The sequence below is a fragment of the Cherax quadricarinatus genome, chromosome 29 (genome assembly GCF_038502225.1).
Source record: "Cherax quadricarinatus isolate ZL_2023a chromosome 29, ASM3850222v1, whole genome shotgun sequence".
In the NCBI taxonomy this organism is placed as follows: Eukaryota; Metazoa; Arthropoda; class Malacostraca; order Decapoda; family Parastacidae; genus Cherax; species Cherax quadricarinatus.
Window position 1 is genome coordinate 35,656,438 of NC_091320.1, and position 12,500 is coordinate 35,668,937.

Sequence of the window (12,500 nt, forward strand, 5' to 3'; positions counted from 1 at the left end):
ATTATGTATATATTATAAAGAGAGATGGTCGGAGTTTTAACTGATTTCTTCTGAAAAAAATGAAAATCTCTCTCTCTCTCTCTCTCTCTCTCTCTCTCTCTCTCTCTCTCTCTCTCTCTCTCTCTCTCTCTCTCTCTCTCTCTCTCTCTCTCTCTCTCTCTCTCTCTCTTTCTATTTCTTTCCTTCACCTACGTCTCCTTCACTCATGAACCTGAGTCTGAGAGAGTCAGTGTCGACTGAAAATTGAAGATCAGTGAGGGCGCCACAGTGCCAACTAAGTGGAACTAGCACTTTCAGAAGCACTGGCACTGTCAGAAGCATTGGCACTGTCAGAAGCACTGACGCTGTTATGCTTATATTAGCAGAATTAGCAGTGCCATGCAAGTTAGTTAATGAGGTTCAAAGCCATTTGACTATATGAGTGTTATTAAGTCCATATGTCACCTGTTCACCACCAGTCAAGAACATTTTATTACCTCTAATTAAAGTTAACTCTCACTGTATATATATATATATATATATATATATATATATATATATATATATATATATATATATATATATATATATATATATATATATATATATATATATATTATTACCTTCACAGATTAATTAAATCATGATGCAGCGCCACAAAGAGCAGAGCAAATCATGATTTAATAAAGCTCTACATAGAGCGAAATATGACTTGATGAAGGACTATAAAGGGTCAAATACGAATTGATGAAGCTCTAAACAAAGCCTAGCAAGACTTGTTAAAGCTCTACACAGAGCCAGACGTGACTCGATAAAGCTCTAAACAGAGCGAAAAGTAGTTTCAACATGTGTCTCACTCTACACTTTCTCTTCATCTGAAAGCAAAATGGGAGGGGGAGGAAGGAAATTGGAGGGGGAGGTTAGGGAGGGAGGTGTAAACACATTTCCCATCACCAGCAGAAGACAGGAAATAAGCCGTTTCTCACACCTCTCTCTCATGCATATTGCGCACTTAAGTGATTCCAATTGAGCGAGGCGATATCCACCCCTTGCACTGGCGTTGCTCCTCGTCTAAGCATCCGCACCTCTCCCTAGCCATCTCATTGTCCACAAACGCCTCCCCAGCTCACAATTTCTCGTTCTGCAACATCGAAACTGCATTGCTCCTGTAATGCAACACATGAGAGAGAGAGAGAGAGAGAGAGAGAGAGAGAGAGAGAGAGAGAGAGAGAGAGAGAGAGTTTGACTTAGATTTTATTAAAAATACAATTGGTGCTCTCGTTAAGTCCCACTAATACGTCTTAAGCCTATCAGAAAGTGTAAAATACTGTTTGTGAGTGAGAAACAGTAGTGAATAACGTCTTGAGTTAAGAGAAAGTGAAGCCTGAGCCCTCTGGAAGAGTTTAATTCATAATTCTTCATTAGAGAAACTGGTCTGGCGGTGAGAAGGACACAATGTACAGTGAAACAATGACCGTTTGTTCCGGAGAACATTAATTGCTTGGAGGAGAGAGGAAATGTTCTCTTCTGTCTCTTGTCTCTCCATCTCTCAAGACCCCTTTTCTTTATCTCCCTCTCTCTCTTTCTCTTTCTCACTCTAAGACAAGGGACTTTACAGTGTTGGGATAAGAGTACCTACCGTTATTTACAATTGATGAATTATTACCCACCTCATCACTGTGTGTGTGTGTGTGTGTGTGTGTGTGTGTGTGTGTGTGTGTGTGTGTGTGTGTGTGTGTGCATTTTAGCACAGGCAAAATGTAATTTTTATTTCTCTTTTAATTTTTATGATTCAAGACCAAGCTTTATTAACCAAAGACTCAAATTATGATAAACTTGGAACTCAGTTGAAGAAAATACTCACCGTCAAAGTCAGACAGAAGGAGAGTAGAAAGGGAGAGAATGATGGAGGAAAATCGCTGCAGAATGATACAGGATATTTCTAAAACTCATCCGTCATAGTCTCCATTATAAGCCCTAACTGTCAGTCCCCAGCCCTATTCCATATGTCTCCCGGATACTGTAAAGCAGTGGCTGTCAGCCATAGGCCTATTTCATATGTCTCCTCGACACCATGAGCGCTCTCTGACACTTTCCCTTCGTCACTGTAGCCACTTTCACTCAGCGTTTCGTCCACGCTGTCATAATCGTAAGAGTGTCTTATATATATTCGAAACTGCATGGATGCACACATACACACACATTATATATATATATATATATATATATATAAATACATATATATATATATAAATACATATATATATATATATAAATACGTATATATCTATACATATATATATATATATATATATATATATATATATATATATATATATATATATATCTATATATATATATATATATATATATATATTATATACATATATATATATATATATATTATATATATATATATATATATATATATATATATATATATATATATGTATATATATATATATATATATCATGCCGAATAGGTAAAACTTGCTATTTTAGCTTAAATGGTAACGCTATTCTTGCCGAATAAGGCAAGCAAAAATTTGTGTGTGCAATAATTTCGTAAAAATCATTTTGAACCTAACGAAAAAAATATATTTTTTTGTGTTTGTTTGTTATTAAATTATTGTAAACTTATCTAAAATATATTTAGTTGGATTAGGCTAAATTAAATTGCGCTTTTTATAATAAGGTTAGGTAAGTTTTCTATGGTTCTTTTGGTACAAAATTACTAATTTTCAGAAAGGACTTAATTTTAAATGAGTTCTAGTTAATTGATCAGTTTTACCTATTCGGCACGACATATATATTTATTCCACTATCAATGCTGTGCTTGTTACCCTCTTCAAGAACAGCTTGTAGCCAGAATATGTCAGCATCATCATTCCCAGCTCTACTACAGGAGTTCTCTCCCAGACATTGTAACATCCAAGTCATCCTAGACAACATCGGTGCTGTTGAATTCATCTGTAAAGTTCGCGATGGAACTGGAAAAAAAAAGACAGCAGAGTACCATTCCTCCACGTCCTCTCCAGTACAAGTTTCTCATCAATAACAACTCTTCCTTTCAAAGTATATATATTATATCCACTCTGAAGGACACTTATATTCACATCTATAACTCTCGCAGTCGTAAACGATACGATTTACGTGTATAACAAACGCAGTTAATTACGTCTATAACAAACGTAGCTGATTCCGTGTATCGCAGACATAAGAAATTTTTCTAAATCTGAATATCTGATTAAATCTGATTAAACATCCAACAAGAGAAAAGATAAACATTTTTTCTATCAAATTTTAATAATCCTAAACTAAAAAAAAATGCTTTTACCAAAAATGTCAATAATAGAAAACGTATCTTATCAAGGCTATGCATAAGAAACTTGATAATATTGGGATATTCAATAAAAAAAAAAATATTCCAATGTGCCAAAATTTAAGATTTAATGGAAAAATAGAAAAATTAAAAATGTTAATATAATCTATAAGGCAGTTATCTGTTTTGTGATAACTTTAATAACATTTTTTTCCAGGAAAAATGATAATTTATTCTGAAGGATTGAGAGTTAATTTATATTTTACAAATAAAATCTTGATTAAATAAGGTGACTAATGTTGAGGAATTTCAGGTGGAATTTATATCTGGGTTCTCAGAGTGTTTGTGTTGAGTGTTTGTGTTGAGTGTTTGTGTTGAGTGTTTGTGTTGAGTGTTTGTGTTGAGTGTTTGTGTTGAGTGTTTGTGTTGAGTGTTTGTGTTGAGTGTTTGTGTTGAGTGTTTGTGTTGAGTGTTTGTGTTGAGTGTTTGTGTTGAGTGTTTGTATTGATTGTTTGTGTTGAGTGTTTGTATTGATTGTTTGTGTTGAGTGTTTGTGTTGAGTGTTTGTGTTGAGTGTTTGTGTTGATTGTTTGTGTTGATTGTTTGTGGTGAGTGTTTGTGTTGATTGTTTGTGTTGAGTGTTTGTGGTGAGTGTTTGTGTTGAGTGTTTGTGTTGATTGTTTGTGTTGACTGTTTGTGGTGAGTGTTTGTGTTGATTGTTTGTGTTGATTGTTTGTGGTGAGTGTTTGTGTTGATTGTTTGTGTTGATTGTTTGTGGTGAGTGTTTGTGTTGATTGTTTGTGTTGATTGTTTGTGGTGAGTGTTTGTGTTGATTGTTTGTGTTGATTGTTTGTGGTGAGTGTTTGTGTTGATTGTTTGTGTTGAGTGTTTGTGTTGAGTGTTTGTGTTGATTGTTTGTGTTGAGTGTTTGTATTGATTGTTTGTGTTGATTGTTTGTGTTGATTGTTTGTGTTGAGTGTTTGTGTTGATTGTTTGTGTTGATTGTTTGTGGTGAGTGTTTGTGTTGATTGTTTGTGTTGATTGTTTGTGGTGAGTGTTTGTGTTGATTGTTTGTGTTGAGTGTTTGTATTGATTGTTTGTGTTGATTGTTTGTGTTGATTGTTTGTGTTGAGTGTTTGTGTTGAGTGTTTGTATTGATTGTTTGTGTTGATTGTTTGTGTTGATTGTTTGTGTTGATTGTTTGTATTGAGTGTTTGTGTTGAGTGTTTGTGTTGAGTGTTTGTGTTGATTGTTTGTGTTGAGTGTTTGTGTTGATTGTTTGTGTTGAGTGTTTGTGTTGATTGTTTGTGTTGATTGTTTGTGTTGAGTGTTTGTGTTGATTGTTTGTGTTGATTGTTTGTGTTGATTGTTTGTGTTGAGTGTTTGTGTTGATTGTTTGTGTTGAGTGTTTGTGTTGATTGTTTGTGTTGAGTGTTTGTGTTGAGTGTTTGTGGTGAGTGTTTGTGTTGAGTGTTTGTATTGATTGTTTGTGTTGAGTGTTTGTATTGATTGTTTGTGTTGAGTGTTTGTATTGAGTGTTTGTGTTGATTGTTTGTGTTGAGTGTTTGTATTGATTGTTTGTGTTGATTGTTTGTGTTGAGTGTTTGTGTTGAGTGTTTGTGTTGAGTGTTTGTATTGATTGTTTGTGTTGAGTGTTTGTATTGATTGTTTGTGTTGAGTGTTTGTATTGATTGTTTGTGTTGAGTGTTTGTGTTGAGTGTTTGTGTTGAGTGTTTGTGTTGAGTGTTTGTGTTGAGTGTTTGTGTTGAGTGTTTGTGTTGATTGTTTGTGTTGAGTGTTTGTATTGATTGTTTGTGTTGAGTGTTTGTGTTGAGTGTTTGTGTTGATTGTTTGTGTTGAGTGTTTGCATTGATTGTTTGTGTTGAGTGTTTGTGTTGAGTGTTTGTGTTGATTGTTTGTGTTGAGTGTTTGCATTGATTGTTTGTGTTGAGTGTTTGTGTTGAGTGTTTGTGTTGAGTGTTTGTGTTGAGTGTTTGTGTTGAGTGTTTGTTGACCGTCTGTTTAATGCTTGTTGGGTTGAATGTGTGTGTTAAGTGTGTGTATTGAGTGTGTGTTGAGTGTATGTTGAGTGTGTGTGCTGAGTGTGTGTTGAGTGTGTGTTGAGTGTGTGTGCTGAGTGTGTGTTGAGTGTGTGTTGAGTGTGTGTTGAATGTATGTGTTAAGTGTGTGTTGAGTGTGTATGATTAATGCGTGTGTTGAGTGTTTGTGTTGAGTGTTTGTGTTGAGTGTGTGTTGAGTGTGTGTTTAGCTTGTGTATTGAATGAGTGTTGAATGTATGTGTTAAGTGTGTGTTGAGTGTGTGTTTAGCATGTGTACTGAGTGTATGTTGAGTGTGTGTTCAGTGTGTGTATTCAGTGTGTGTTGAGTGTGTGTGTTGAGTGTGTCATGAGCGTATGTTTTGAGTGTGTGTTAAATGTATCTTCAGTTGTTGAGTGCGTTAGTATGTGGAGTATGTGTGGTCACTGTGTGAGTGTGTTAAATGGGTGTGTGTATATTGAGTGTGAAGTGTTATCTGTGAGTGTTAAGCGTTTGAATGTCTTGAGTGTACGTTTAAGGCCTGTGAACGTTTTGAGTGTGTGAGTGTGTTGAGTGTGTGAGTGTGTTGAGCGTGTGAGTGTGTTGACTGCGTGAATGTGTTGTGTATGAGTGTGAAGAGTCTGGGAGAGTCTGTGAGGTGATGGAAATACTGCTGACACTATCCACTGGAACGGAACAACAACTGGAAGCAATCCACAATAATGGAACACATCCAGGGGAATGAAACAACATCTAGAACCATCAAGGAATGATGGAACAACACCTGGAAACTATCCAAAGATGATAGAGCAATAACCTGATCAGGGATGACCTGGAGCCATCCATGGATGATGGTGCAACAGCCAGGGAACCATCCAGAGATGATGGAACAACAGCTGGGGAACCATCTAGGGATGATGGAACAACAGCCGGGGAACCATCCAGGGATGATGGAACAACAGCCGGGGAGCCATCCAGGGATGATGGAACAACAGCCGGGGGAACGATCCAGGGATGATGGAACAACAGCCAGGGAACCATCGAGGGATGATGGAACAACAATCACGGAACCATCCAGGGATGATGCAACAACAACCAGGGAACCATCCAGGGGCGATGGAACAACAGCCAGGGAGCCATCTAAGGATGATGAAACAACAGGAAGGGAACCATCCAGGGATGATGGAACAACAGCCGGGGAACCGTCCAAGGATGATGAAACAACATCCGGGGAACCATCCAGGGATGATGGAATGTTGCGCCCCCTGAATGGGTCACAATGTATATAATGTATATTACCTGTTCATATAATTTTATATTATATTTGTGGAGAAATTTTCTCCAGGAGGGGGGTATCAGCCCCCTTCAGCCCCTTCAGCCCCTTTCAGCCCTGAGGGGCCCAGACCTCTCAGAAGGGGCAAGCGTCTTGTTTACTGCTACAGTGAGTAATTGATCACAGATGCCGTACGAGTATGCGACCTGTGGTCAACCGACAATTGCTCCTTGCAGTCCAGTGTTGCAGAGTGTATTTTAATAAGAGACAGTACATCTCTTACTTTAGCAGGACAATTAAGGAAAATCCTGCTCCCACTTCGTTACCATAGTAAAGATAGTGGAAATTGTTGTCTATGCTTAAGACAGCAAGAATCAAACATTCTGCTTTGCTTCATCGAGGAAGTGGCAAGGAAGCAAAGGTACTAGGTCAGCATTTTCTTTGTGCTAGGGGAGTGACAGCGTGGGGCGCTGTGGCGTCTTCAGATTACTTTTGACTCTACTGAGAGTGACACTGACGCCAGGATAACCAGCAAAGAACACTGATCTGTGCGTTAGTGTGAACAAAGTGTCTCATAAAACACAATAAACACTTAAGAGAAGTGTGATCAGCTTCTCTTGTGATAAGATTGTGAACAATAAAGACAAATCTTGTGGAACATAGTGTACCAGTGTGCGTTTCCTAGACAATGGAAGACGTGGACATCCAAGGACACTTCAGCTTCTATCAAGTCACCGATACCTGTCGAAGGTGTTGAGAACACCATAGCTCACGTTACAAGAGCAAGGTATGTTACGAATTTCTTGTAGATCGGGGGACTGCGCAGTTCTTGAGTCGCAAGGAGTTTGTAATCAACCTATAGTCGGCAGTAAGGTGTGGACTTTTGAGTCCAAACAAGTGAGTTGTCAGCCATCAGTGAATGAAATGCTGACATAACACCCCCTAGGGGTAATTTATAATCTTACAAATTATATTTCTTGACAGCCCGTTGTGAGATGGTTTCGACAGCTTCTAGACCTCGTCTGCAGGGGCGGCTGTGCAGGCGATGAGTTGTCCTTAAGTTAAGTTTTCACTGTTTAAACTTAGCTGGTAATGCCATTTCTCAACAATATTTGCGATATTAGCTAAATCGTAAATATATTGCTTTATATTATTATCTGACTTAGTTATATTATTAGGTAGGATGTAATATTTATATATTATTCAGTAGCTGACAACATTGTCTAACTACTGTGTTTTCTCTCTGCTCGTTACGCTGCTGGCTTCTCTGTGTTGCTGGGCAGCAGCAGTCCACGGAGAGTCACGTGCTCAGGAAGGGGGTGATCACACCTCACCAGGAGTGAGTGTCTGCCTGGCCTGCGCTTTTTCTTGTCTGTTTGACGTTGCTTCTAACAAGACGTGCCTTTCCAGCTCTCCCTTGCTGGCCCTTGTTGGAAGATCGTCTCTGTTGCTTTCTTGTTGTTGGTTCTGTGTAACTCTGTTCATAGAACATAGCCTAGACTTAGTGAATTTCGACGTTGTACTGAGGTTGTGTCACATAGACACTCTGAGAAACTCAGGTCCTGAGCTATAGCTTCTGACCTAAATTGTACTGGAATCTGTGTACTGTCACAGTCCGGGATTTTCTAATGCTGAACTTAGATTCAGTAGTATGGGAGTTTTGTGACTGTTGTGGAGGATCTGCTGATGGTCCCTACTTAGTGTCGTTATGTTATCTCCTTGTTCCTGATTCTGCGTCGCTGTTGCTTGTTATATTATTGTTAGGCATATCAGTCGTTTTATTGTTCAAGCAAGCTGTTCTGATTGCCAGGTTGGTCAATAAGTTAGTTTATGTGAGGACTTTTAGTCAGTCACTGGTTAAGTCTAGTCGAGTCTTGAGACAGTGAACTACTTAGAGCACTTACACACATACACACAAACTTACTTGTATATATTTGTACTATGTTATTAAATGTTAACAATGTACCAGACGGTACTTAAAAGTCATAAAGATGTGATATGTACCTTCAGCACAGTACTACTGTACACCAGAGAAGTGTACCAACTTGTATCCTATATTATACTCAATTAATTACTATAATTTACTTTGATCTTATACGCCTAGACAACTTTGTTATTAATAAACTTATTAAATTTTAATTTCTTTAGTTAGTAGCCTACCAGTTGTAATCCTGAAGCACTATTGAATCTTACTAAATTCTAATGGATAATTGGACCAGGATACTGACTACTTGTTACAAAAACCCAGTAACAGGCTGGATGCTAGAAGGGCAGTACTTTCTAGTATTCACTGGAGATCTCTATCATTATTAGATATCGCGTTTTTCTGTAACATGGAACAACAGCCGGGGAACTATCCAGGGATGATGGAACAACAGCCGGGGAACTATCCAGGGATGATGGAACAACAGCCGGGGAACTATCCAGGGATGATGGAACAACAGCCGGGGAACTATCCAGGGATGATGGAACAACAGCCGGGGAACTATCCAGGGATGATGGAACAACAGCCGGGGAACTATCCAGGGATGATGGAACAACAGCCGGGGAACTATCCAGGGATGATGGAACAACAGCCGGGGAACTATCCAGGGATGATGGAACAACAGCCGGGGAACTATCCAGGGATGATGGAACAACGGCCGGGGAACTATCCAGGGATGATGGAACAACAGCCGGGGAACTATCCAGGGATGATGGAACAACAGCCGGGGAACTATCCAGGGATGATGGAACAATAGCCAGGGAACTATCCAGGGATGATGGAACAACAGCCGGGGAACTATCCAGGGATGATGGAACAACAGCCGGGGAACTATCCAGGGATGATGGAACAACAGCCGGGGAACTATCCAGGGATGATGGAACAATAGCCAGGGAACTATCCAGGGATGATGGAACAACAGCCGGGGAACTATCCAGGGATGATGGAACAACAGCCGGGGAACTATCCAGGGATGATGGAACAATAGCCGGGGAACTATCCAGGGATGATGGAACAACAGCCGGGGAACTATCCAGGGATGATGGAACAACAGCCGGGGAACTATCCAGGGATGATGGAACAACAGCCGGGGAACTATCCAGGGATGATGGAACAACAGCCGGGGAACTATCCAGGGATGATGGAACAACAGCCGGGGAACTATCCAGGGATGATGGAACAACAGCCGGGGAACTATCCAGGGATGATGGAACAACAGCCGGGGAACTATCCAGGGATGATGGAACAACAGCCGGGGAACTATCCAGGGATGATGGAACAATAGCCGGGGAACTATCCAGGGATGATGGAACAACAGCCGGGGAACTATCCAGGGATGATGGAACAACAGCCGGGGAACTATCCAGGGATGATGGAACAACAGCCGGGGAACTATCCAGGGATGATGGAACAACAGCCGGGGAACTATCCAGGGATGATGGAACAACAGCCGGGGAACTATCCAGGGATGATGGAACAACAGCCGGGGAACTATCCAGGGATGATGGAACAACGGCCGGGGAACTATCCAGGGATGATGGAACAACAGCCGGGGAACTATCCAGGGATGATGGAACAACAGCCGGGGAACTATCCAGGGATGATGGAACAACAGCCGGGGAACTATCCAGGGATGATGGAACAACAGCCGGGGAACTATCCAGGGATGATGGAACAACAGCCGGGGAACTATCCAGGGATGATGGAACAACAGCCGGGGAACTATCCAGGGATGATGGAACAACAGCTGGAACTGTAACGTAATAAATCAACGTTTCATGAAGCGTGACACTGACATAGTGAATTATTTTCTCCGCCTCCTCTTCTCTTCCCTCCCCCTCCTCTTCCCCTTTCCTCCCCTCCTCTTCTCTTTCCTCCCCCTCCTCTTCCCCTTCCCTCCTCCCCTTTCCCCCTACCCTCTACTCTAATATAAATAAATACTGGGATATTTTATCCCGCTGATATATTAAATGGAAACATCAAAGGCAATTAATATGATCGATATGTACGCTTGACAAGTGAAATTGAAGAGAGAGAGAGAGAGAGCAAGAGAGATAGAGAGAGAGAGAGAGAGAGAGAGAGAGAGAGAGAGAGAGAGAGAGAGAGAGAGAGAGAGAGAGAGAGAGAGAGAGAGAGAGAGAGAGAGAGAGAGAGAGAGAGAGAGAGCATCAATTCGTCAGTGTCCAAGGTAAAACTTCCTCGTTGAATTAGACGGGAACATTGGTTGCTTCGATCTTGTTAAAAGTTGGCAGAGACGTCAGACGATATGTGACACAAACCTCTTCTCACACTCCAAGATGTGCCAGATGTTCCTTCACTCATATCATGTTATTATTATTATTATTATTATTATTATTATTATTATTTTTATTATTATTATTATTATTATTATTATTATTATTATTATTATTATTATTATTACCATTGACCCAGTTTCTGAAGAAGAATGTGCCCTTTGAGTAGACATGCAATCAGGAAAGACCTTTTGTTACTCTTAAAAACAATTATTATTATTATTATTATTATTGTCATTTTTATTATTATTATTATTATTATTATTATTATTATTATTATTATTATTATTATTATTATTATTATTATTATAAATGGAAACCTCTCCTCGACCGTGTATAAAAGCCCAAAATCATGAACGACACTGAAATTAATTCACAAACTCAATTCTCGAATTGAATTCATCACACGCTGTACCATTTCCAGGTCACAGGCGAGTTTAAGACTCGATAATGGCACAGGAAGGATCGGAAAAACAAGTCCTCAAAAACGCCAGCTTGTGTGGGATGTTGGTGTTAAAGTCCGCCTCTATCCATGGATTATTTGGCATGGTAGAAATAATTGTTTACATCATGTTACATACTGAAATGCATGTTTAGAAGTTTATTGAGCCTATATATGGAGTAATAATTAACAAAACATCTAAGAAATCTAAGAAATGATAAGCATCATATATCTGACAAAGCGTCTTACAACTGACAAAGTATCTTTTTTAGGCGATGATGAACCATCGATGCTAATTATTTTTACAATGAAATCTTGGCTGTAGTTTTCCGGGGCGAGTTGGTGGGTGAAGCCGTAGTTAGTATAAATGTTAGTGTGATTCCATCCAGAGTCAGTATCAATGTCAGAATGATTCCAGCCACAGTCAGTGTGATTAGTGTGAACGTCGGTGTGATCCTTGACTTAACTCTCTTTCAGTGAGCACTTATGAGTGCTCACTGAGAGAGAGAGTTAAAAAACACTTTAAGTCTTACAGGACAAGTTATTTAATCTCTAGTTAAGCTAGAAGTTAGGAATAATTGACAATCTAGTTAAAGTTTTTTCCTTTCAGATTAAATCGATCTAGATAAGATTTTAATTATAACATGCCGGAATGTGTTTACACTTAGAGCAAAGAATAAATTCACTTTGCATTTGCAGTTTCGTTTTCCATTGATTTACTTAAATGGCCAATGGTCCCTCCCTTCATGTCTCTTCAAAATAGGCCCATTTGAAGCGCCCTTCTCCTGTGTCAAGGCACCTTGCCCCATCACTCGAAGGGTAGCAGTTCCTGGTAATGGGTAGCTGGCTAGGGGAAATCCTGTCATTAAATAACCAATTGTGAAGACTTAGTCTAGTTAATGACTCAGTTTACGGATGACGAGAGGCTGGTTAGGCCGGCACAACTGGCAATAGCAGGGCTCCGGATATCACAATTGTAAATATCTTTCCTCAAAACCTGGAGTAATTCAGTCTCTCCCTCTCTCTCTCTCTCTCTCTCTCTCTCTCCCTCTCTCTCTCTCTCTCTCTCTCTCTCTCTCTCTCTCTCTCTCTCTCTCTCTCTCTCTCTCTCTCTCTCTCTCTCTCTCTCTCTCTCTCTCTCTCTCTCTCTCTCTCTCTCTCTCTCTCTC